The following is a 24524-nucleotide window of genomic DNA, read 5'->3' as shown; positions in this document are numbered from 1 at the left end:
TTGTTGGCAAAGTAATGTCTCTGCTTTTTAATATGCTGTCTAGTTTGGTCATAGCTTTTCTTCCAAGCAGCAAGCATCTTTTAATTTCATGGCTGCAGTCACCATCTGCAGTGATTTTGGAGCCCAAAAAAATAAAGTCTGTCACTGTTTCCTTTGTTTCCCCATCTATTTGCCATGAAGTGATGGGACTGGAGGCCATGATCTTCGTTTTTTTAATGTTAAGTTTTAAGCCAACTTTTTCACTCTCCTCTTTCACTTTCATCAAGAGTCTCTTTAGTTCTTCTTCGCTTTCTGCCATAAGGGTGGTGTCATCTGCATATCTGAGGTGATTGATATTTCTCCCGGTAATCTTGATTCCAGCTTGTGCTTCATCCAGCCTGGTATTTTTCATGATGTACTCTGCAAGTTAAATAAGCAGGGTGACAATAAACAGCCTTGACATACTCCTTTCCTGATTGGAACAGTCTGTTCCATGTCCAGTTCTAACTGTTGCTTCTTGACCTGCATACAGATTTCTCGGGAGGCAGGTCAGGTGATCTGGTATTCCTATCTCTTTAAGAATTTTCCACAGTTTGCTGTGATCCACACAGTCAAAGGCCTTGGCGTATATAGGCTTCCCTACACATACATAGGCTCCCTTCATATCTCGTTTGGTAAAGAATCTTCCTGTAAGGCAGCAGACCCAGGCTCGACTCCTGTGAAGATCCGCTGGAGAAGGAAATGGCAACCCACTCCAGTATTCTTGCCTGGAGGATCCCATGGACAGAGGAGCCTGTCAAGCTATATAGTCCATCGGGTCACAGAGTCAGACACAGCTGAAGTGACTTAGCACACACAGATGCATGCATAAATATATATATATATATATAAAAACTATATATGTGTGTTTTCTGTGTATGTATATATATATATACATATATATATATAAAAGAATCCCTCAGTTGGTATTGTGGTTTTCCATGTGGCCAAACATATGTTCTGTATACACATTTGTCACCACTTTATCCCTTAATCTTATGAGATGCACAGTGTTAGTTAGAACTTAGATGTGTCAAATGCATTGATGTCCTGGAAACACAGAATGTGAAAAGTTAAAATCTCTCAGTCATTTCCAACTCTTTTTGACCCAGTGGACTGTAGCCCACCAGGCTCCTCTGTCCATGGAATTCTCCAGGCCAGAATATTGGAGTGGGTAGCCATTTTCTTCTCCAGGGAATCTTCCCAACCGAGGGATGGAACCCAGGTCTCCTTCTTTGCAGGAGGATTCTTTACCATTGAGCCACCAGGGAAGCCCAAGGATACTTGAGTGGGTAGCCTATCCCTTCTCCAGGGGATTTTCCCTACCCAGGAATGAAACCAGGGTCTCCTGCACTGCAGGCAGATTCTTTACCAGCAGAACTACCAGGGAAGCCTGAGTACTTGCTTGACAGTGATGTGTCCTTCCCACATTTCTCTGTAGAGGGCTATATATAAGAAAATGAGTCTGACTCACAGTATGACTCATCCATTCCAGCAGTTGAGTTAAAAACTCCCAGTAGTTCAATAATATCCCCTACAGCAAGGCTGCTGTTTAAAAAACATTGTTGAGCGCGAAGCTCAGGCCTTGAGGACCAAATGAGGTCTTTCACTTTCTCCAAATCTGACTCTTAAAGCTACCAAGTTCATTTATTTCTACAAAGAGAGAGAGAGAGAATAGCTGGCCTGAGTCTGGCTCTGACTAGTCCTCAACCTCTTAAATAACGAAAGCAGGAGGTGAAGGTCCTGGAGAGAACCAGAAAACCGTCATACATTTTTGTGAACACATAATTACTCTGATTACCAGTTACAAGGTGATTTAGAAAGCTAACCTTTGGCATATCTAATGTTTTTATCCATTAGGAAAGCTGGTAAAATGCATGTGCCTACCTAGAAAAAATATCAATAACCTCAGATGTGCAGATGACACCACCCTTATGGCAGAAAGTGAAGAGGAACTAAAAAGCCTCTTGGTGAAAGTAAAAGAGGAGAGTGAAAAAGCTGGCTTAAAGGTCAACATTCAGAAAATGAAGATCATGGCATCTGGTCCCGTCACTTCATGGGAAATAGAGGGGGAAACAGTGGAAACAGTGTCAGACTTTATTTTTTTGGGCTCCAGAATCACTGCAGATGGTGATTGCAGCCATGAAATTAAAAGACGCTTACTCCTTGGAAGAAAAGTTATGGCCAATCTAGATAGCATATTCAAAAGCAGAGACATTACTTTGCCAACAAAGGTCCATCTAGTCAAGGCTATGGTTTTTCCAGTGGTCATGTATGGATGTGAGAGTTGGACTGTGAAGAAAGCTGAGTGCTGAAGAATTGATGCTTTTGAACTGTGGTGTTGGAGAAGACTCTTGAGAGTCCCTTGGACTGCAGGGAGATCCAACCAGTCCATTCTGAAGGAGATCAGCCCTGGGATTTCTTTGGAGGAAATGATGCTAAAGCTGAAACTCCAGTACTTTGGCCACCTCATGCGAAGAGTTCACTCATTGGAAAAGACTCTGATGCTGAGAGGGATTAGGGGCAGGAGGAGAAGGGGACAACAGAGGATGAGATGGCTGGATGGCATCACTGACTCGATGGACGTGAGTCTGAGTGACCTCTGGGAGTTAGTGATGGACAGGGAGGCCTGGCGTGCTGCAATTCATGGGGTCTCAAAGAGTTGGACACGACTGAGCGACTGAACTGAACTGAACTGAACCCAGAAAAAGAACAGAAAAGATTTACAAATAAAATATTAAAAGTAGCTCTCCTTTGGTGGTGAGATATTTACATTTTATATTTTTTGTGCTCTTCTGTATTTTTCCCAGTGGAACTACATTTCTATAATCAGGAAAACATATTTTTTTAATTCTGCTGTTTCATACTAGCTTTGACTTTTAGTTTATGGTCATGTTAGAATGATGTTCTAAGTATCTTATGAAGGACAATATGGCTTTTTAATTGTAGTTGATCACATAGGGAAACAATGATTGATGAATTCTTTAGTGCCATATTGTTAATATAAATCTTTCATAGGAACAGGAGTGCTGAGTTTTCAGTTTTGTCAGCAGTCTCTGGTTATGTTAACCAAAAATAGTCCATTTAGAAACATATTTTCTTGGAAAGAATGAAATGTATTCAGAATTCATTATTTCCTTTATTCTGTGTTTGAATTCATTGATTGCATGGGGTTTATAGAAATGAATAAAATATAGTCCCCGACTTCGAGGAATTCATAATCTAGTGGGAGAGACTAATGAACTGACAATCATAAATAGTTATATACATATACATATGCTACTGAGCCAGATTCATCTTGCCTAACATAGAGAAGCCAGAAAGCTGAGACACCAAGGTTTGTAGAAAAGGGAAGACTTCTTTACAATGTAGCTGAGCAAGAAAACAGGAGAACAAATCTCAAACCACCTCCTGAAGGGAAGGGGCTCAGGGTATTTATGTGATCAAGAATAAAGGAGAAGGGAGGTCTGAGGCATGGGGACCACGGGGGAAAATGACTGGGAAAAGATGTGCAGGCATAACTAAACTACGCATCTCTGATGCTCAAAGGCCACAGAGCTGACTCTTGCACGTGCCCAGTTAAAGTATAAGTGGCCCCATCCAGTCTCAGCAAGCTCAGCTGGAACTGCTGCTGCTGCTGCTAAGTCGCTTCAGTCGTGTCCGACTCTGTGCGACCCCATAGACGGCAGCCCACCAGGCTCCCCCGTCCCTGGGATTCTCCAGGCAAGAACACTGGAGTGGGTTGCCATTTCCTTCTCCAATGCAGGAAAGTGAAAAGAGAAAGTGAAGACGCTCAGTCATGTCTGACTCTCAGTGACCCCATGGACTGCAGCCCACCAGGCTCCTCCATCCATGGGACTCTCCAGGCAAGAGTACTGGAGTGGGGTGCCATTGCCTTCTCTGCAGCTGGAACTAGATGACGCTGACTCCAAGTTTCTGGGAAACAGCTGAAGCAAATGTCTCATTGTTTAGACTACCTACCGCTTAGAAGATATGCAAGTCTTAAAACAACGTTGATGAGTAAGGCAGGTGAAATGGATTTGACTAATTATCCATGGTTTCATATACTTTAAGCAGATATATATGTATGTGTGCCTCTGTGTGTGTGTGTGTGTGTGTGTGTGTGTGTGTGTGTGTGTGTGTGTACGTGGGCTTCCCAGGTGGCTCAGTGGTAGAGTCCACCTGCTAATGCTGGAGATGCAGGAGACGTGACTTCGATCCCTGGGTCAAGAAGATCCCCTGGAGGAGGAAATGGCAACTTGCTCCAGTGTTTTTGCCTGGAGAATCCCAGGCAAGAGGAGTCCAGTGGGCTATATCCATGGGGTTATAAGAGTCAGACATGACTGAGTGAGCATGCAAGCATGTATGTACACAGATACACACACACACACACATACTATATATATATATATATATATACACACACACACACATATATATATATACACATACACATAGAGTTAAGGACAAACTAAAAGGAACTCTTTCTAAAGGAAAAGTGAAAGTGAAATTTGCTCAGTTGTGTCCAACTCTTTGCGACCCCATGGACTTTACAGTTCATGGAATTCTCCAGGCCAGAATAATGGAGTGGGTAGCCTTTCCCTTCTCCAGGGGAAACTCCTCAACCCAGGGATCAAACTCAGGTCTCCTGCATTGCAGGCAGATTCTTTCCTAGTTGAGCCACAAGGGAAGCCTTTCTAGAGGAGATGATGCTGAAGTTGAGTACAATAGTTAACTTGGCATTCTAGAAGGGAGGAGAGGGAAAGATCCGTCCAGCAAAAGTAACAGTATTTGCAAAGCTATCAATTTACAAAATACTTTGAGGCCTTCAGGAAATTTGCACTGATTCAGAATGGCTGAAATAAGGACCAAATGTGAGTATGACAAAAGATGAGCCTGGAATTAGATCACAAGGATTTTATAAAACCCTTCTGACAAAATTTGATTGAACTCTTTGGCAATGGGAAGCTATTAAGCATGTTTATTAGTAAACTCAGAAATCTCAACATCACTTTAAATTCAATATATCGAAACTTAACACATCTAGTTTCTCTCCAAAACTAGCTCTCATTGGAATTCCATATTTTAGAAAATGTCACCATTATCTGGGCTTCCCTGATGGCTCAGTGGTAAAGAATCCACCTGCGGTGCAGGAGACACAGGAGATGCAGTTTCCCTGGGTCAGAAAGATCCCCTGCAGGGGGAAATGACAATCCACTCCAGTATTCTTGCCTGGAGAATCCCACGGACAGAGGAGCCTGGAAGGCTATAGTCCAAAGGGTCACAAAGAGTCGGACACAACTAGCTACTAAACACACACACCATTATTTGTGCTGTTTCATAAGCCAGAGGTAAATGTAGTACCCTTGACATTAAACCTCTTCGTCGTGATCTTCATCATGTTACCAAACCACTGCTAAAATATCTTTCGAATCATCATTCTATCTCTTCATCCACCATTGCCGTGCAAATCAAAGTTACCACTATCTCTCCAGTCTCCCCCATCTCCTGCAATCTGATATTCATATCAAAGCCAGGTCTGTTCAAACTGCAAATCTAATACCATCTTTACGTGTTTAAAACCTTCACACTTGAAGCTTATAAGAACCTGCATAGTTAGGCTCTTGCTACCTTACCCATCTCTTCTTACCTCACTCTGAGCTACAGCTAGTGCAGCCTCCTCTCAGCTCTTCAAATGTATCTTGTCCCCGCTCCTCCTGCTGCTATTGCACGTTCTCCTTCCTGGTCTAGATTAATCTCCCTTTCCCCTCTCTGACACTTCTCTTCCACTGTCGCTATAACATTCCTGACATCTCTGTGTCAGTCACTTGTTCTTTAGTGTAATTATTTCATTATATGTCTTTCCCAATTGAGCTCTCTGACAATATTGTATTTCTGGCATCTAATAAAGTATCTGACAAATAGTCAGTGCTCAATCAATCTTTTTTAACACATGAAGGAATAACATTAACAATTTGTGATATTGAAGTTTATTCTGATAGCAATATGAATTTTTTTTTGCATGAGTAAGATTAAAGGTAAAGAGAGGATCAAGAAATAAATTTCATTATCAAACTAGAGAAAATAGTTGTGTGAGTCATACATGGCAGTGAGGATGGAGGGGAGCAGGCAAATCTGAGCAGTATCAAGAAGTTGGAATCATGCTGTATGGATAAGATTTCATTCTGAAATCAGGAAATACCTATAAGCTTGCAGGATTTTCTAGATGACTGTCACAGAAATGTTTAGATGCTTCTAGGTCTTTGAATCGGGAATATTTCCTCAAAGCAGAAATCTTAATTAATTATTAATGTATAAGATTTTTAAAATAATGACAAGATGGACTTCTCTGGTGTTCCAGTGGTTAAAAATCCACCTGCCAATGCAAAGGGCACAAGTTCCATCCCTGGTCTGGGAAGATGCCATAGAGCAACTAAGCCCGTGCACCACAACTACCGGGCCCACACTCTAGAGCCCAGGAGCTGCAACTGCTGACCCCTGCAGCTAGCCAGAGTCCCACAGGTCCCGAAGTCCACATAGCCTAGAACCAATACTCCGCATCAAGAGAAACCACTGCAGTGAGAAGTCCGTGCGCCACAGCTAGAGAATAGCCCTGCTCACCGCAACTAGAGAAAGCCCACTGACACAAACAAGACCCAGCACAGCCGGAAAAAATTTCAAAGAAATAAATAATAAAATTAATTAAAAAAAAAACAATGACAAGAATTATCCTCAAGTAAATTTAAGTTGGTGATATTTTGGAAGGCATGCAGTTGGGAGAGAAGAGAGCTTTCAGAACATATGTATGTCAATGGGTTTCTTATGCATTACTGATATAACCCCACCCCTACTTCCACTTCCCCTTATTGTCGCTCTGATAAGCAATTTGGCTTGAATCCACTGGGGGTCAGAGATGACTGTTACCAGTATGCTACCTGTAGCTTCAGGAAAATGTCAGCTCTGAGGAGGGTTTTTTTTTTTAAGAGTTCTTTTTTTTTGTTTTTTTGTTTTTTTTTTCAATAAAGAGCTTATTTTAGATGAATAGAATAATTTCCTGTCTCATGTATGTATCAGATACCTTAGACAAGACTAAGCCACCATAGTGTAGTCTTAGGCCACAATGAATTCCTGAGAAAATCTGACATTGCAGTTAGTAATCTATTTCAAAGGACTTAGAACAAATCTGAAGACTTGACTACGATAACTCCATGTTCTCACTATCAAATATTAAAAAACAAAATTCAGCCAAGTAAAGAATTGACTTCATTCAATGATTCATGAGTCAAGCAGCATCCCACTTACTAAAGAGAAAGGTGCTCCCAGGGGTTGTACAAATGGGAAGATTTTTAGGAAGAAGAGTAGGGCAAGGGAGTAAACAGTAAAAGCGAAAAAGGATGATTTCTAGGCCAGCACATGTTTTAGGGGGGTATGGCAAGGGTTTTATCATGCAGATTATCTCTTCTTCCTGTGGAGGAGCGGGGAATGGAAAGGATCCACAGGACAGATCACTTTATTGGTGCATACCAGAAAATTCCAAACTGCTTGATTAACATTACATTTCTGATGAAGGTCAAAACTGCAGTCAGGTTAGTTGTTGCATCCAGATTTGGTATCATGAACTTTCGAACAAGTGACATCATTTTGGGCCTGTGGTTTCTTTCCTGGTTAACACAACAAACACAAATATCAATTCAGCTCCTACACATATATCTCTAGGAATTTTCAGTGTGTTTGTAACCCATGAATGTGCCTATTACAAGTCATTTGCAGAAATTTCTCTTTCAGTTGGTGTGCTGCTCTGTGAATGGGCTCATCTTCTTAAACGTGCAGAAACATTAGAGTCATTCAAAGGGATCTGCAAGATGTCTATTAGGGATGCAAATGTGCAGAATATGGACAAAACCAGTATAGCTCCTCTTGTGAAACATTTGGATTATGGAAATTTAACTTACAGAGAAGGCACTGCCACTTTCCACTTGAGAAAAGGTTTTTAATTTTAATTTCTGCATATTTCCTCTCTTATCCCCAGATGTGGTTATGCATTTAGGCCTTGGCATTCTAATCTTCTTGTTCTATACTATGTACGTCAGAGCTCTCATTTACTTTCTGAGCCTCACTATCAAATCTTTGCTTTTGACTTCAAATTTACATCTGTTTCTCAGAAACTTAGTCTAGCATCTCCCACTGCAAACTGCGACATTTTCAACTCAAACTTAAGATGTCATGTATACACCAAGTACATCATTTTTCATGTCCCATTCAGAGAAACATATTCTATCAATGGTAATAAACTTGGTGTCAGCCTTCAGTTAACACTTTCTATGTTGACTCATTCAGATGGGTGATCAAGTGCTATAACTTTCTTACCATATCCTATCACTTCCCAAACCCACCCTTATCCACTGGCCTTCCCTCCACCTTGCTCACCAATCACTTTCTCTGTTGACAAGCTGGGTAAGGATTTCTTGCTCTCTAACTTTCATCCGTCTCTCAGAAATCCTTATCAACATCCTACCTCCCTCACTCTCAACAGATGTTCAGGCTATGACAAGCTCCTTAAGCTTCTCTACTATCCATTCCAAATCTGTTTCTCTACTTATAAATATCTGTTCTTTTCAATTTCAAAATAAATATTTTACATTTTCAGTAGTATATTCACTTCCCTGTGTCCTGAACTGTTTCTGCTCACTTTTCCCAGCCTTTAATTCTATCATTTATCTCTGTAGTTCCTTCATTTTCATTCATTCAGTATCCATTGGAATTTTTTCCTCTGTTTATAAATGTGTTTAAAAAGTAATGTGTTTAGATTTTACATTACCTAAAAAAAAATTTTTTTTTACCTATAGCAATTTTTTATTGGAGAGGAATCCAATTAATCAAAAATTAAAGGGAAATTATAATCTTTGCTTTGAAAGATACCATGGGTTCTGTTACTGACTATATCCCTTCTAGCTACTGTTCTAGCTGTCTTTCACTTCTGGGGGAAAAAAATGTACAATAAAATTATCACTGTATAATTTATCCTCAGTTTTTTCTCCACCTAAGTAACCATTTGCCAATACGTGATCAGCCATTGCACTACTAATGAAATCACACTTTCAAGATCATCAAAAAATCTCCTAATCACCAAACTCAATAACCTTTTTCAGTCTCCCTTTTTCCTGACTACCCTGTATTACATACCACTTAACTGTTTTTTCCTTCTTTATCTCTTTTACCTGGTTTCCATGACATTGCCCTCACTGCTAAGCAGATCTTTCCCTAACTTTGACTAATCTTTCTAATCTTTTACTGGTTCCCTAAAGTCTGTCTCTATGGACACATAAATTTTTCTCCATGACCTTTTATTTTCCTTCAACTACTCCACAGCCTCACTTGTTAATTTTTCTTTTCCTACTGCTTCTACCCCAGAACTCATTTCTAGGGAAACAGATCTCAAGTTTCGTGTATCCAGTCCCAAACCTCTTCCCACACCTCAGGCGATGATTCATTATCACTACATTTCCCCAAATTCTACATGCCTAAAACCAAACTTACTATCTTCATCAAATGTCTCCATGTCTGTAGTGGACCAAGGGTGTTTCCAATTCCACATTTACTACGTGTATTTATTCAACAAACATTTACTAAGCTCATACCTGTCCCTTTGAAGATCGAAACACAAAACCAGAAACTGCTCAAAATGTTCTGTGCAGACAAAAGTTAATACAGGAAATGGGTCACACAAGTGATGGAAGTCAAACAAGGGATGATGAGGTAACACATAGATTAGCAACACCAAATCTCGGCTAGAAGAATGAGGAGAGGAGATTTTAGTAGAAAGTTGGAGATTTAAGATCACCCAGAAGAAACTACAATCATTTGGCAGAAGCTACAACAACAACAAAAAGATACAGCTGTTGCCAGAGATGCTGCTCAAGCAGGAAGAGAGAGTGAGGAATAAGCTGAATTCTCACTGTGTTTTGTTCTCCAACGTCTGCTAATGCCTCTTTCTGGACAAACCAATCCAGAAGCCAGTGGTCATTATAACCCAGAAAATGCAGTCCACAAAATCACCCTCTCCCCACAACTGCAAGGGAGATTATACAAAGCAGAGTCAAAGAAGAGGAAAGAATGGATCTGAGAGCAAAACAAGCCAAAGATGGATCATGATACATCTCTTCTTGCCTTTCCACCATATTTTATTCTCATACACTACCATCAGGCTTCCACCCAATATGCTGCAAGTCTTTGTAGAAAGTTATTCTCATACTTTCCTCAAAGAAAGGAGATGCAAAGTTCCATCAGTATTTTTGTCTTAATAATTCATGAACTTCAAGTGATATGCAGTCATTCACATCTATTTTGGATGTGGTTTCTCATTGGTCTAGTGACTTGTGTATCAACTTATAAATTTTAACACTACCAGCTTCCCTTTATAAATAAATATATGTATATACATATGTGTGTATATATGTATATATAGAGAGAGAGAGAAAGAGAGAAAGGAAAAGGCAAAAAGGAGAGAGAGAATATCCAGAGCTCCAGGCACCCCCATTTCAGTAACTGCTGCCAAGACCATAGCTGATTTTTTTTTAAATAGCAGTTTTATTGAGATATAATTCACATGCTACACAATTCACTTATTGGAAATATGTAATTAAGTGGCTTTTAATATAGTCATCAATAATGTGTAACTGTCAGCACAATCGATTTTAGAACATTTTCACTATTGCCCCCAAAAAGAAACCCTATATTCATTAACAGTCACTCCTATTTCCTCCTACCCTTTGTTGAAGATCACCCCATTTCTCTGAAGATCAATTTAAAATCCAGTCACTCCAGCTTTCAGGCACTACTCCAGACTCTGAAATTGGAAACATTTACTGTCTGGCCTATTCATTCGGATTCCCCATAGTGCTATTCATCTTTTTATGTATATGCTCTGTTTCCCCAATTAGATTATAAGTCTCTCAAGAACAAGACCCTTGTCTTGACTGAAGAGATGGAAAACATATTTAGAAATGTAGCTGCCTCACTGAATTTAATCCTCTTTTATTTGTTCTTTGATTAACTCATATTACTGAGAACTTTTCCCCTAATGGAGATTTTCTTCCTTAATCATTTCCCCCAAGAAAATAATTCAAAACTGATGGAATAGATTTAACGAGCAAATTAAGGAGTTCATTAAAACACAAAAATGGAACTGTTAAGAAAAACACTTCAGAAATTATTTGTGATTCTCATTCATCTATTGCCAATATGCATTTAAGATGTGCTGGAAATGCTAATGTTTCTTTTGTTCCAGCATGACAACAGTGTCCCTTCACTGTGGTAGATAACGAAGTGTGATACTAACACAAGAAGGGGAATGAAACAGATTCATTTCCTCTAATAAATGTTAAATTTACAAGTTAAATATGGTGTTAGATCTAGTGTACTTTTAATCAATTCTCTCAAGTGTATACATAATTATATGTGGTTTTAAATATGTAAAGATACTTTTCGGCCTATTTCTTGAAATGAAACTCTTGAATAATTAACACTTTTTAAAATGTCCTTATTTTTTTTTTAATAAATGTCAGCATTTTGGATAAGTAAAAGTTCCTTTCTATATCTGTATTTCTTTTCCTTTCTCTTCCACTTCCTTCAGTCTTTCTTCAATCTTTCCTTTTCTCTCTTCTGTTCTTACTTCCTTCTCTTTTCATTCCTCTTAGGGAAACATTAAGATAACTTCTTATATTTCTTAGGAACAATCTTGAAAAGCTAAGAGAATTAAATTAACTGTGGAAGAGGAAGACAGTTCGTATAAAATTAGTATCGATTTCTCCCCATTTCTACATCTTACAGTTATAATGAAAATAATAACAGGTCATATATCCTGCTTTATATTAAGCTCTGAAATAAATCCTCACCTTGTAAATTCTTACCTTGAACAGTTCTTTGAAACAAATAATTTCCAAATTAGACAGCACCAGGTAACATGTCTATAGTACTTATTTTGTGTCTGCTGCTGCTAAATCACTTCAGTCGTGTCCGACTAGAATTGTGTAAATGTTGGAGATGTTTCACAATCTAGTAGAGAAAGACATATAAATGATAAGACTTCTTTGGTGGTCCAATGGTAAAGAATCACTTGCCAATGCAGTGGACACAAGTTTGATTCCTGGTCCAGGAAGGTCCCACAAGCCATGGGGCAGCTAAGCCCATGCAACACAGCTACTAAGCCCACATTCCTAGAGCCCATGCTCCGCGAGAGAGAAGCCCAAGTATCACAGGAGCAGATCTTGCTCACTGCAACCAGAGAAAGCCTGCACATAGCAACCAAGGTCCTGTGCAGCCAAAAATGAATTATTATTTTTTAAAAAGACATATAAATGAAATACTGGCAATGTACTGATTAAGACGCTGTCTGAAGAGCCATGGGAGCGCTCAGCACAGTGTTTCATTTTAGCCGTATTTCTGAACACCATGCTTTTGCCGGCTACTATTCTAGATGTTGGGAATACAGAGTTACTTTCCTTCAAGCAAATCACAGTTAATACAAAATTACCCCACAGTATAATAACCAATTGCCAAGTTAAAATTGAGTCCAGAATGTCATGGAAACCAGAGATGGAAGTAGGACAGAGGGAGAGATTTCAGGAGTGCCACAAAAACTGTTGAAAAGAGTTCACTGCAGAGTGGAATCTTAAATGATGAGTAGGAGTAGACTATACCTAATCTCATAAGAAAAGGGGTGTGTGGAGATAGGAAGGATAAAGAGGACCATGCCACGCAGCAAAGTTCTTTATAGAGATGAAAACAATGTGCTGCCTTAAAGGACCAAGACTTGGAATCTCTGAATTCCAAGATGCTCCTGAAGAATTTGTAAGAGACTAGACTGCAAGTAAGGATGAGAAGCATGAAAGAATCAGGTCATGAAAATCTACTGTTCTGTGCTTAAGGACCATAGATTTTATCCTGAAGACAATAGGGAGCCACTGAGGAATTAAAAGAGGAATAACATGATGAGCTCTGTTCTTTAGAAGACTCAGTCTACTTCCACAGTGCCACGATATATTAGTGGATTGAGGGTTATGGGAAAGGTCAGGAAGACAAAGAAACTCACAAAGAATTTCTCTTGTCACTCCCCAGGTGAGATGCTAAGCACCTGAATTAAGGCAGTGACAATGGGTATGGAGAAGAGAGTAAAAAGCTAAAGAGAACTCAGAAACAATAGTGCTTGTTTCTAATTATATAAGAAGGGTATAGAAGAGAGGAAACTCAAGAGTAATTACATCTCTGGCTTGTAGAACTTGTAAGGAACTGAGCAGAGGAATAGCTGGGGTAAGAAGGGGGAGAAATGTTGAATTTTGAACATAGTATATGTGAACCAAGAACTTCCAGATATACAAGCTTGATCTAGAAAAGGCAGAGGAGCCAGAGATCAAATTGCCAACATCCATTGGATCATAGAAAAAGCAAAGGAATTCCAGAAAAACATCTACTTCTGCTTCATTGAATATGCTAAATCCTTTGACTGTGTGGATCACAACAAATTGTGGGAAATTCTTCAAGAGAATACCAGACCACCTTACCTGACTCTGGTGAAACCTGTATGTGGGTCAAAAAGCAACAGCTGGAACCAGACATGGAACAACTGATTGGTTCAAAATTAGGAAAGAGGTACATCAAGGCTGTACATACTCACCCTGTTTATTTAACTTTTATGCAGAGTACATCATGAGAAATGCCAGGCTGGATGACTCACAAGCTGGAATCAAGATTGCTGGGAGAAATATCAACAACCTCAGATATGCAGATAATACCACTCTGGTGGCAAAAGTGAAGAGGAACTCAAGAGCCTCTTGATGAAGGTGAAAGAGGAAAGTGAAAGAGATGGCTTAAAATTCAACATTCAAAAAACTGAGATCATGGCATCCAGTCCTGTCACTTCACGCCAAATAGAAAGGGAAAGAGTGGAAACAGTGACAGACTTTATTTTCTTGGGCTCCCAAATTGGTGGACAGTGACTGCAGCCATGAAATTAAAAGACACTTTCTCCTTGGAAGAAAAGCTATGACAAACCTGGACAGCATTTTAAAAAGCAGAGATATCACTTTGCTGACAAAGGTCCGTATAGTCAAAGCTATGGGCTTTCCAGTAATCATGCATGGATGTGAGAGTTGGACCATTCTTCTGAGCACTGAAGAATTGATGCTTTTGAACTGTGGTGGTGGAGAAGATTCTTGAGAGTCCTTTGGACAGCACGAAGATCAAACTAGTCAATCCTAAACAAAATCAACCCTAAATATTCATTGGAAGGACATATGCTGAAGCTGAAGCTCCAGTACTTTGGCCACCTGATGTGAAGAGCCAACTCATAGGAAAAGACCCTGATGCTGGGCAAGATGGAGGGCAGGAGGAAAAGGGGACAACAGAGGATAAGAATGTTGGATGGCATCACCGACTCAATAAACATGAGTTTTAGCGAACTCTGGGAGATAGTGAAGGACAGGGAAGCCTGGCATGCTGCAGCCCATGGGGTCGCAAAGAGTCAGACATGACTTAACGGCTAAACAATACCTAACCCTGTAAGAGAACATAATGGAAGAGGTTGGTGCTGGATGTGTGTGTGATAAGGTCTTCATGGATAAGACCCTGAAGACAAGAGGAGAGAACGTACAGAGTGAAACAATGAGAGGAGACTAGAACCAAAACAGAACCCCAAGATTCCTGCAGAGGAAGAAAGAACTGACTGATAAAGTGTAGATAAGCAGTTCTGGAGAGAGTACTAGAACCACATGAATAGTTTCAAGAGGGAGTAAAGGAACATGTCAAATTCCACAAGGAGATATGCATTTATTCCTTTTTACTTTTCTATTTTTTACATTTTTTCTACCTCCAGCCTACATTTTAACATATAAAAACTCTCATATATAACCACCAGTGCTCCATCTTTAACCTATCCTGCAAATTATTTTATTAGGAAAAAAAATCTATTTTTAAAGCCATGTGGGATGACAGAATTTGTGCTTTAGAAGGTCAGACTAACTGAGAGCAGTTTGGAGGTTCTAATAATAGTTCCAGAGAAGATGGAGGGAAGGGAATGCAGTCAGTAAATATCACACTTATTGAATTGATAGAATGTTATATTTAAGTGAAAGTGACAATTAGAGGGAAAGAGTAAAGGAGATGAAAGAGCACAGATATTTGGAGATATAAGGCTTGAATATTCGGAAAGGTGAGAATTGAAAAACAATGCAGGCATTGGGCTGGAGAGTGGAAAGGCAAAGGATAATGAAAAGCCATCCAGTGTGTTCTCCTGAGTGTATTCTATTTGTTTTTCATCCCAGAGTCTGGTAGTTCTCGGTGCTACTCATCACATATTCCTGCCTCCCCACCTCCCTAGCATACAGTAGAATTGCACTTCTTGCCTGTAGCACCTTGTGATAAGCCTTCACCAATCTGCTGTGAGCAGGAGGAACCAGAGCACCTTCTTGCTTGTGTGAGATGCCCCAGAGCTCCCTTCCTCCTGACCCTACCTGCCCACCTTTAAGTCAGCAGCTATTCAGACAGCCTGAGTAACTGAATGAAAACAATGAGCTGCTGCTGCTAAGTCACTTCAGTCGTGTTCGACTCTGTGCGACCCCATAGACGGCAGCCCTCCAGGCTCCCCCGTCCCTGGGATTCTCCAGGCAAGAACACTGGAGTGGGTTGCCATTTCCTTCTCCAATGCAGGAAAGTAAAAAGTGAAAGGGAAGTCGCTCACTCATGTCTGACTCTTCGCGACCCCATGGACTGCAGCCTACCAGGCTCCTCTGCCCATGGGGTTTTCCAGGCAAGAGTACTGGAGTGGGTTGCCATTTCTCCACAATCAACATGAATCGTGAATGAGAACTGGACTTCTGTTGCTTAAAGCCACTAAATTTTGACGATACCCTGGCATAACCTAGCCTATCCTGATGGACACACACTCCCTGGGTGATTTGATAAACTTTCATAACTTCAGCTATGCACTGATGAAATCAGGTCAACAACTGTAGCTTCATCCTTATTTCTAGCTGCTTTTTTTTTAACTTTTTATTTTGTATTGAGGTTACAGTCAGTTAACAATGTTGTGACAGTTTCAAGTGAACAGCAAATGGACTCAACCATACATATACATGTATCCATTCTCTCCCAAACTCCCCTCCCATCCAGGCTGCCACATAACATTGAACAGACTTAGATGTGCTATACAGTAGGTCCTTGTTGGTTATCCATTTTAAATATAGCAGTGTGTACATGTCCATGCCTAACTTTAGGATATTATAAGCATTTCAAATTGAACATTCTAAAACCAAACTCATTGAGTGACTATATTTTTTTCCAAGCAGTTACTCTGTCCCAAGTGCTTATCATACCTTTTATGTAAATTTCATTTCATAGAACAATCATAGAAAATCATTTCATTCACAGAACAATCAAGGGTGAAATATCATCCAGCTTTAGATTACAAACTCTAACTGAAAGTGGTGAAGGAGATGAAGTAGGTGCAGTAGAAGGAGAACCAAGTCAAAAGAAAGGGGAGTGATAACTAATGCTAAATATCACAGATAAGACAAGGAGGTAGAAATAAAGTGACTCCAATGCTTCGCAATTAGGAACTTACTGGTGACTTTTAAGGAGATATGAGGAGATGGAGAGAGTGAATCCTGAAAACGCAAGCACCTTTAAGTGAACAGAGGAGATAAGGTATCAGCTGGAAAAAGCTTGAAAGTTTCTCTCTGGGGACTGTTTATAAAGAGATGCAAGCATGTTTACAGGCTAAGATGAGAATTTAAACATATAGGAGAGAGAATGAGAGAATAGTTGACGCAAACTTTAGGAAGAACTAGACAGAAATGGCACCCTGAGCACAGGTGAAGGACTTAGGGTTAGGCAGGAAGGGGGATTTCTGTTCTTCTGAAGTTAGGTAAGGGTAAGGGCAAGGGTACAGGCAGGTTTAGGGGGAGGAGTCAGGGTTTAAAACGATTCACGATGGTCTCCAGAATCCTTGTTAATGTGGCAAGGCCATCTGCTCAGAGTTCCAGGAGGACAGAGCAGAAGGTACATTTAAAATATTTATCTGAGCTTAGAAAAATAATGAGGTTAAAAATACAACATTAAAGATTCGAATTGGAAAATGTTTTTTTAGAAAATAGTAAACCCCACAATGAGTGAAGAGTGAATGCTGATTCTCGGTCATAACCACCTCCAATTTAACCATTCATAAAGCTATGTATGGCAAGATAATTGAAGATTACAAGTAATCTTGAACTTCATTGTTGTCAATAGTTTTAATTTCCTCCAGGAATAAGCTTTTGATCAGAGCTACTGATGTGTCCCTGATGTGCAATTTACGTGATTTCTCCAAGTGGGAAGAAGACCAGTCAGGTGGAAATATCATTGAACAGAGACTTAACAGATCTCACCCCTAAACCTAGCTCTACCACCAGCTAGTCAGCATTTCCTGAAAGCTGCCTCACTTCTCTATTTAACTATCCACAAGAACATTCCAGTTCAGCTACTCACTTCTACTCTAGCACCTCATCCACCTATCTCCACATATATAATACTGTATAGCAACTATATTTCAGTAAAAAAAAAAGAGAGAGAGAAAGCACTGTGATGTATGTGTGTATGTGGCTGTGAGTAGTATAGTATTTTACTGAAAAAGTCATTTCTTCTCTTTCATGCAACAACCCAATGCAGGCCTCCTGGTTGGTGAATGTTTCTCTCTTGTGCTGTAGGTAGTCCAGAGACCCTCAGTCTTATGACTCTACCATTGCCTAAGGTTTCAGAGTTCACTGCATCGAGGAAGAAGGGGCAATAGAGGGTTGAGAAGGCATTTCTTAAACAAAGAATGATACGTATCACCTCCTTGCTGAAGTACTGATCACATGGCCTCACCTTGAAAGAGGTGAGGCTGCTAATGGTGGCCCTTCACAAGGCACCATATCCCATCAACACCAAAGGTGAAGCATCAGTATTTATGGACAGGAAGCCATCTCTGCACATCTGGTCCCTCCGGTACAGCCCTCTTCCCATACAGAATACACCCACTGCCTCCTCAAAGATGTCAACCCCAAGTCCCATCCAGTCACTGTATCTGGGACCACACCCAGGATCCCTCGGTGGTGGGTGTATGGTGTTCTTCATCAGGGACAGGTGAGTCTCCTTGTGGGCCAGAGACCCACAGTCCAGTGAAAACTTCCTTTGTGTAAAGGGAAGAATGGTTATACTTAGCAGCCATGTGAAGTCGCTCAGTCGTGTCTGACTCTTTGTGATCCCATGGACTGTAGCCTACCAGGCTTCTCCGTCCATGGGATTTTCCAGGCAAGAGTACCGGATTGGGTTGCCATTTCCTTCTCCAGGGAATCTTCCCGACCCAGGGATCAAACTCGGGTCTCCTGCATTGCAGGCAGATGCTTTACCCTCAGCCCACAGGAATAGGGAATCTTTCCAGGAAGAAATAAGAAAGACCCTCTGCCTGAGCAATGGAAGAAATTCCATGCTTTACTCTGCTTTTGCTTTTTCTGAGAAACTCCCTTGTCCATAGCTCTCCAGAATCTCTGGTTCTGTTCCCTGGGAGTTTCCTTTTGTCTATTATCCTCCATGGTCACCTTTAAATTGGGCACTGTCTTCCCTCCGTGGAGGCTACACACTGTCTTCAGCCCATGTCTTAATGGTACCTTCAGGCTGATTTATAAACACAGGCCTTTCTCAGTCCAGGCTTGTGATGGCTTTGGCAGTATAATTCCCTTAAAAGCTCACTAACCTTCTGATACAACTGTTTCTATTCAGCCTCATGTGCCAAGAACTTGTGCCATTATTACCCAACATTGCTTAATACATACACTCATGCTCTTATGCCTTTCTTCTTAATGGTGGCTTCTTGAGGACACCTGAAAAATAGACTTGGGTGAGAAAGAAACATCCTTAATAAATTCTTTGTTGCCAGAGTATGGTTTCTATTTAACTACAAAAATCCTAACACATCTTTGTTCAAACTTCTTTTTATTCTCATTACTTGGCATTTTGAGTCCAGAAACTAAATTCTCCAATCCTGAAAGTCCCCACATTTTGCGAATCTCCTCTATCACTTCTGTTCAGAGTCTCCAACTCTTGTCTGTGCTCATCTTCTAGCTTCTGATGACTGTGACATTCCTTGGCTTATGGCCACCTTACTCCAGTCTCTGTCTGCTCGGTCACATTGCTGCCTCCTCTTCTGTGTGTGTGTGTGTGTGTGTGTGTGTGTGTGTATCAGAGTTCTTAGAGCCTCCCATCAATATTATTTTCACTTTCATCATGACTAATATTTGACACCAAAATCCTATCCAATTCAGATTTGGTCACAACCAAAACTCACAGCTTAATAAAAGGAGGAGCATATTCAGGGCTTCCAGCTATGAGGCTCTCTGTCCCAGAATCTGCATGAATTATCAGCACACTTTTCTATTTTCTCAAGCTAGAGATGAGATCTCCATGCCTCAATGTCTCCTTGAGGGCTTGGGAATTTATTAGATAAAATTGCTCACTCTGGCCTCCTACTAAGAACTCAGAGTGAGAAGAGTTCTAGGGGCAAAACTCTGAACCGTGTCCTTGAGTAAAACAATTAAAGTCATCCCAACCCTGCAGTTGCCTTATTAAGGAGGAAAACAAAGCGAAGGAGTGGGAGGGGGCTCTAAAAGGAGGGGGGATAAGGAGAACACCTGCTTCTTGCTCTGTTGTCTCTACTTTGGTAAAGCAAACAAACGCCCAAGATTTTCATATACATGAGGTTGTCTTTGTTGAGCTACCTTGTCAAATAAATTGAGGCTTCAATGTGCAGAATGTTTCCCACACCCTCCCAAACTTTCACTATCAAGAAGACACAATATCAAAGGGCTGCACACACTCAATTTCACGAACCAATAAACACAGCTTTTGCATTAATTATCATTTTCAGCTCCTTGGAAAAGAGTGACAAGAGTTATCAGGAAGATGTTCATTATTGCCAGCCTTTATCTGATGGTAATGGATGTCTGGCTAGTCACAAATTGAAGATTCCCAAATGAGGATTGGCTCTCAATTGAGAGAATGGGACTGGTTGTTCCCAGATAGTCCCTTGCACATTTTATTAGCAAGGACAGCTATAAAATTTCTTCCTTATGCAGCTTTCTCTCCTTTGATTGCCTGGCTCAACAGGACACCAGCATTTCTGGTTTTGGCCCTGATACCCAGTTGGATGTCTGTTGGTCAAGCCTTACTCTGTGACTTGTGCCCTGGGCCATCGCAAGAAGATCCAGGTAAGGGCTCAATCTCACCCAAGCTGATCAGTCACAGACTGCCTCCTACAGTTGGGGGGTGACATTTACTGGAGCTGAGGTGAGGCGATGCCAAGAGTTGAAGACATACGTGTACAGTCGTTCAGCTGTGTCCCTCTTTTTGTGACCTCATGGACTGTAGCCTGGGGATCCTGTATCCTGTATTCATGGGATTCTTCAGGCAAGAACCCTGAAGCAGGTTGCAATTTCCTTTTCCAGGATATCTTCCCAACTCAGGGATTGAACTTGCATTTCCTTTGGTTCCTGCATGGCAGGCAGATTCTTTACTGGCTGAGCCATCAGGAAAGAAGTTGAAGAAAGGACATTAATTTCTGCATCTTTGACTCCAGAGGATCTTCCTTCCAAACTCCAGGAGCTTCTACTTTTTCTTTAAGTTCATGAGCTTCCCTAATATCTTTCCAATGAATTCCTTTTCTTCTTTAAGCTAGAAAGGATTGGTTTCTGTTTCTTGCAACTTAAAGAAATCAAATTAATATTTCCTTGGGGATGTAGCTTAGAAACCTCCAAGCTCATTATATTTTCAGTATATTGCTGAAAACGAGTTCTAAATCCTCCTGGAGAAGGGCCTCAACATTTTTGGTATATATATATTACCCTCCTAACTCTCTCCTCACTTCCCCTGACTCTTAAAAGCAAATTTCAGGAGACTTTAAAATTTATCACGCTCTTCCTACAGACTTGGCCTGTTTTATATCAGAGTGCAGCTGGAGTCAGAGCTCTCTGACAGAAGATAGAATATTAACTAAAGCACAGGGTTAGACAAAATCCTGTGTTCTGGATGCTAATCCAGAAATCTCCCTTGATACCCCTTCCCACGTCCCACCCAAAGCAGCAAAGTCCTCTGGAACCTCAGACAGTGGATTTCCAGTGAAAGTCACAAGCATGAGCCACGGTGATTTCTGTGCCACCCAGTAAGCCGTAGCCAAGTGCTCCTCAATGGGGTCTGGATCTCAGTGCTGGAGGGGTCATTTTCCTGGGGCTCTGCCAGTCCCCTGGACAGTGGCTGCTCCTTACCTTTACCATTTTTGTACCCTAAGGTTTTCTTCCTTCTGTTAGTCAACACTTCACTATATTGTTCTTCCGTTTACAATTTTTATGCTAAACTTTAATAGTCTCTATGTAGTTTTTGTCTCCCAATTAGACATTGACTGCCTGATATAATGAATATCATACACCATAAGCACCCAACATATGAGTTTTGTTCTGATAGCATGTTCATAAGTCCAGTTTGTTCACAAGTTCAACAAAGTTAGCCTAGGTACCCAACCAACACAATCAGTTATATAGTACTGTACTCTAATAGTTGTATAATACTTTTCACACAAATAATACATAAAAAACAAACCCCCAAAATAAACACTTTTAAGTTTAAAGTACAGTACTTTAAAGAGTACAGTAATGCCAGCTATATCATCTGCTTTTGCACTTGCTTTTGGACATGCTGGGCTTGAAATGAAGACACTGTCCTACTGCATTGCATATACTACTGTACAACAGAGTACACAAAAGCCTAACCGCTTGGAGGGAGGCACACACATAACAGTGTATGCCAGACGCGTGAACTAACTTACATGATTGGACATATGAGTGCATGTTTGCATTTTTAAAGGTTCACAACTTGAAGGTTTATATGTAGAGGACTTACTATATTAATATGATGGTTAATATTATGTGTCCATTAAACTGAGCTGTAAGATTCCCAGATACCTGGTTAAGCATTATTTCTGAGTGTGCCTATGAGAGTGTTTCCAAAAGAGATTAGCATTTACTTTGTTTAATGAAAGTAGATGGTGATCCCCAGTGTCAGTGGGCACCATCCAATCTGTTGAGGGCTTGAATAGAACAAAAATGCAGAGGAAGGTTGAATTCACTCTCTCTCTGTCTACCCTTGGCACTCCTGGTTCTCAGACTTTCAGGCTCAAACTGGAACCTATATCATTGCCTGTCTGGCTCTCAGTCCTTCAGATTAGACGGTTGGATTCCTGGGACTCCAGCTTGTAGATGGTAGACTGTCGGAAGTATCAGCCTACATAATCATGGGAGCCAATTCCTCATAATAAATCTCATTATGTCTAGATATAGATGTAAACCTCTATATGTCTCAGGTAGAGATGTAGATATATAATAAATGTCATAATGAAAATAAATATATTGTTGCTTCTGTATCTCTGGAGAATTGATGAATATACCTCATTTTAGAGATGAATAAACTGAGGCTCAAATAAGGTAAAAAGGATACCTATGGTCACACAACTACTAAGTAGAAGAGATCCAACAAGAATACAAATTCGGTCTAATTACCAAGGCTCTCCTTCATGACCTGGAGATTCCCATGGCCCACATAATTCTGGACATGTTCAGTAATTTAGTGGGCCAATTGCAGATAATGCCTTCAGGCTTAATGTCTTCTAAACCAGTGCTCCTCAGGGTTGTCTGTGGACCTATGCCAGTTTGCAAATTGTTTGCTACCAGTTTGCAATGAGATAAGTTGAACAGACTCAGGATGTAGAGCATTTCATATCACTACAACATTTGTACTGGATTTTACAAAAGTATTAGGTCCATGACAAATTAATAATTTTAAGAAATAGCTAATTCCTTTCCCATAGATAGTTTTCTAAACTTTGGGCTCATTATTAAGTATAAATATACCTCTGCAGTTCTTGCTGCTCTTTGAATCAAATTAAAATCTATTATCAGGTATAATGTACCAGGTGTATTATAGCTTGTATAACTGTTACAGAATATAGATGTGTAATAGAGAAAAGGTGATTATAGCTGGCATAACTGTTACACATCTATATTTGATTCAAAGAACAGCAACAACTGCACAAAGCTACCCAGATGTAGAAATACTTAAACCAAGACAATGTTTCAGAAATTACCATGCAGCAGCTCACGCATAGTACAATTTGGAAGACCAGAGTCCAGTTGATCACCACCTGTCGCGCATAAATACCTTTCCTTAGATTCTAATGGATGTTACCATGGAAAGGAGAATGAGAGTCCCAGGTTTTCTTATGCAGAAAATATAAAAGGCTTCCAGCTTTCGTCTGGTAACTGTTTCTTTGTTTGATTCCCCTTGATGATGTAATAGAAATATAATTTTAAGGGTGCAGGAAAAATTTTTTGGAGGGGGTTAAGATAAATTCACTTATTATAACCCTGGTTCCCTTACAAACATGTTGCATTTAACAGAATTCCCTAGTTAAACAAATGAACTACCCACATAATGATAGTTTCCTCTTACATGTCTTCTTAAACATGTTTAAAGGAAAAAAAAAATACTTAAACACATTATATATATTCCTGTTTTCTTAATTAAAAGGCATTAAATATAATTTTACTTTGAAGGGAGATAGAATCAAAGAACACAGAGACTATGTCCCTATACTCAATGGAATGGGCTGGAATTTTTTATGTTTTATGTTTCGATTTATAATATTTGCCATTCTTGCTGTCAGGCTCTATTTTTTCTGAAATTATAATTAGTGCCTTTGCTTATTGTAACTGCAAGTTCTTTACCCTTTGTCATTTACTTCTTTTCTGCTGATATGAACTAATAAAACAAGTAACCAAACACACTAGAATTGTGTCTAGAATAAGGTTTTGAATGAAAATGTGAATTACTCTTCAAGAACTTTAGGTTTTTGACATATATCACTTGACCTTTTATTTGGAAAGGCATGTTAACACTCTCTCAGAGATTACAAAAATAATTTATTTATCATAGCAAACTAAAATCATTAGAATAGAAAGTTTAAATGATCATAATGCCACTTCCTGGAGACAGTTTCATTTCTATATCCCAAAGAAGCTAAGCAGGACTTCTGGAATAGAAGTATCATCCCAGTCTGTCTGTGACTGTTTACCCAAGAGAGGCCTTAAGAAGACTTTCTGATTCCTAGGAGGACTTCTCTGGTGACTCAGGGGTAAAGAATCCACCTGCCAATGAAGGAGATGTGTCTTCGATCCCCGGGTCAGGAAGATCCCTTGGAGTAGGAAATGGCAACCCACTCCAGTATTCTTGGCTGTGAAAATTCCGTGGACAGAGGAGACTGGTAGGCTGCAGTCCATGGGGTTGCAGAGTCAGACACGACTGAGCACACACACACATGCACATACACTGATTCCCAGGAGATGTGACTTTTCGCTCCTGCTGTCTACAATTTGATGTCTTCCAAAAAAAAAAAA

This window comes from Oryx dammah, unplaced genomic scaffold (genome assembly GCF_014754425.2).
Source record: "Oryx dammah isolate SB20612 unplaced genomic scaffold, SCBI_Odam_1.1 HiC_scaffold_4, whole genome shotgun sequence".
NCBI classification, from domain to species: Eukaryota; Metazoa; Chordata; class Mammalia; order Artiodactyla; family Bovidae; genus Oryx; species Oryx dammah.
This window is presented reverse-complemented; position numbering follows the sequence as displayed.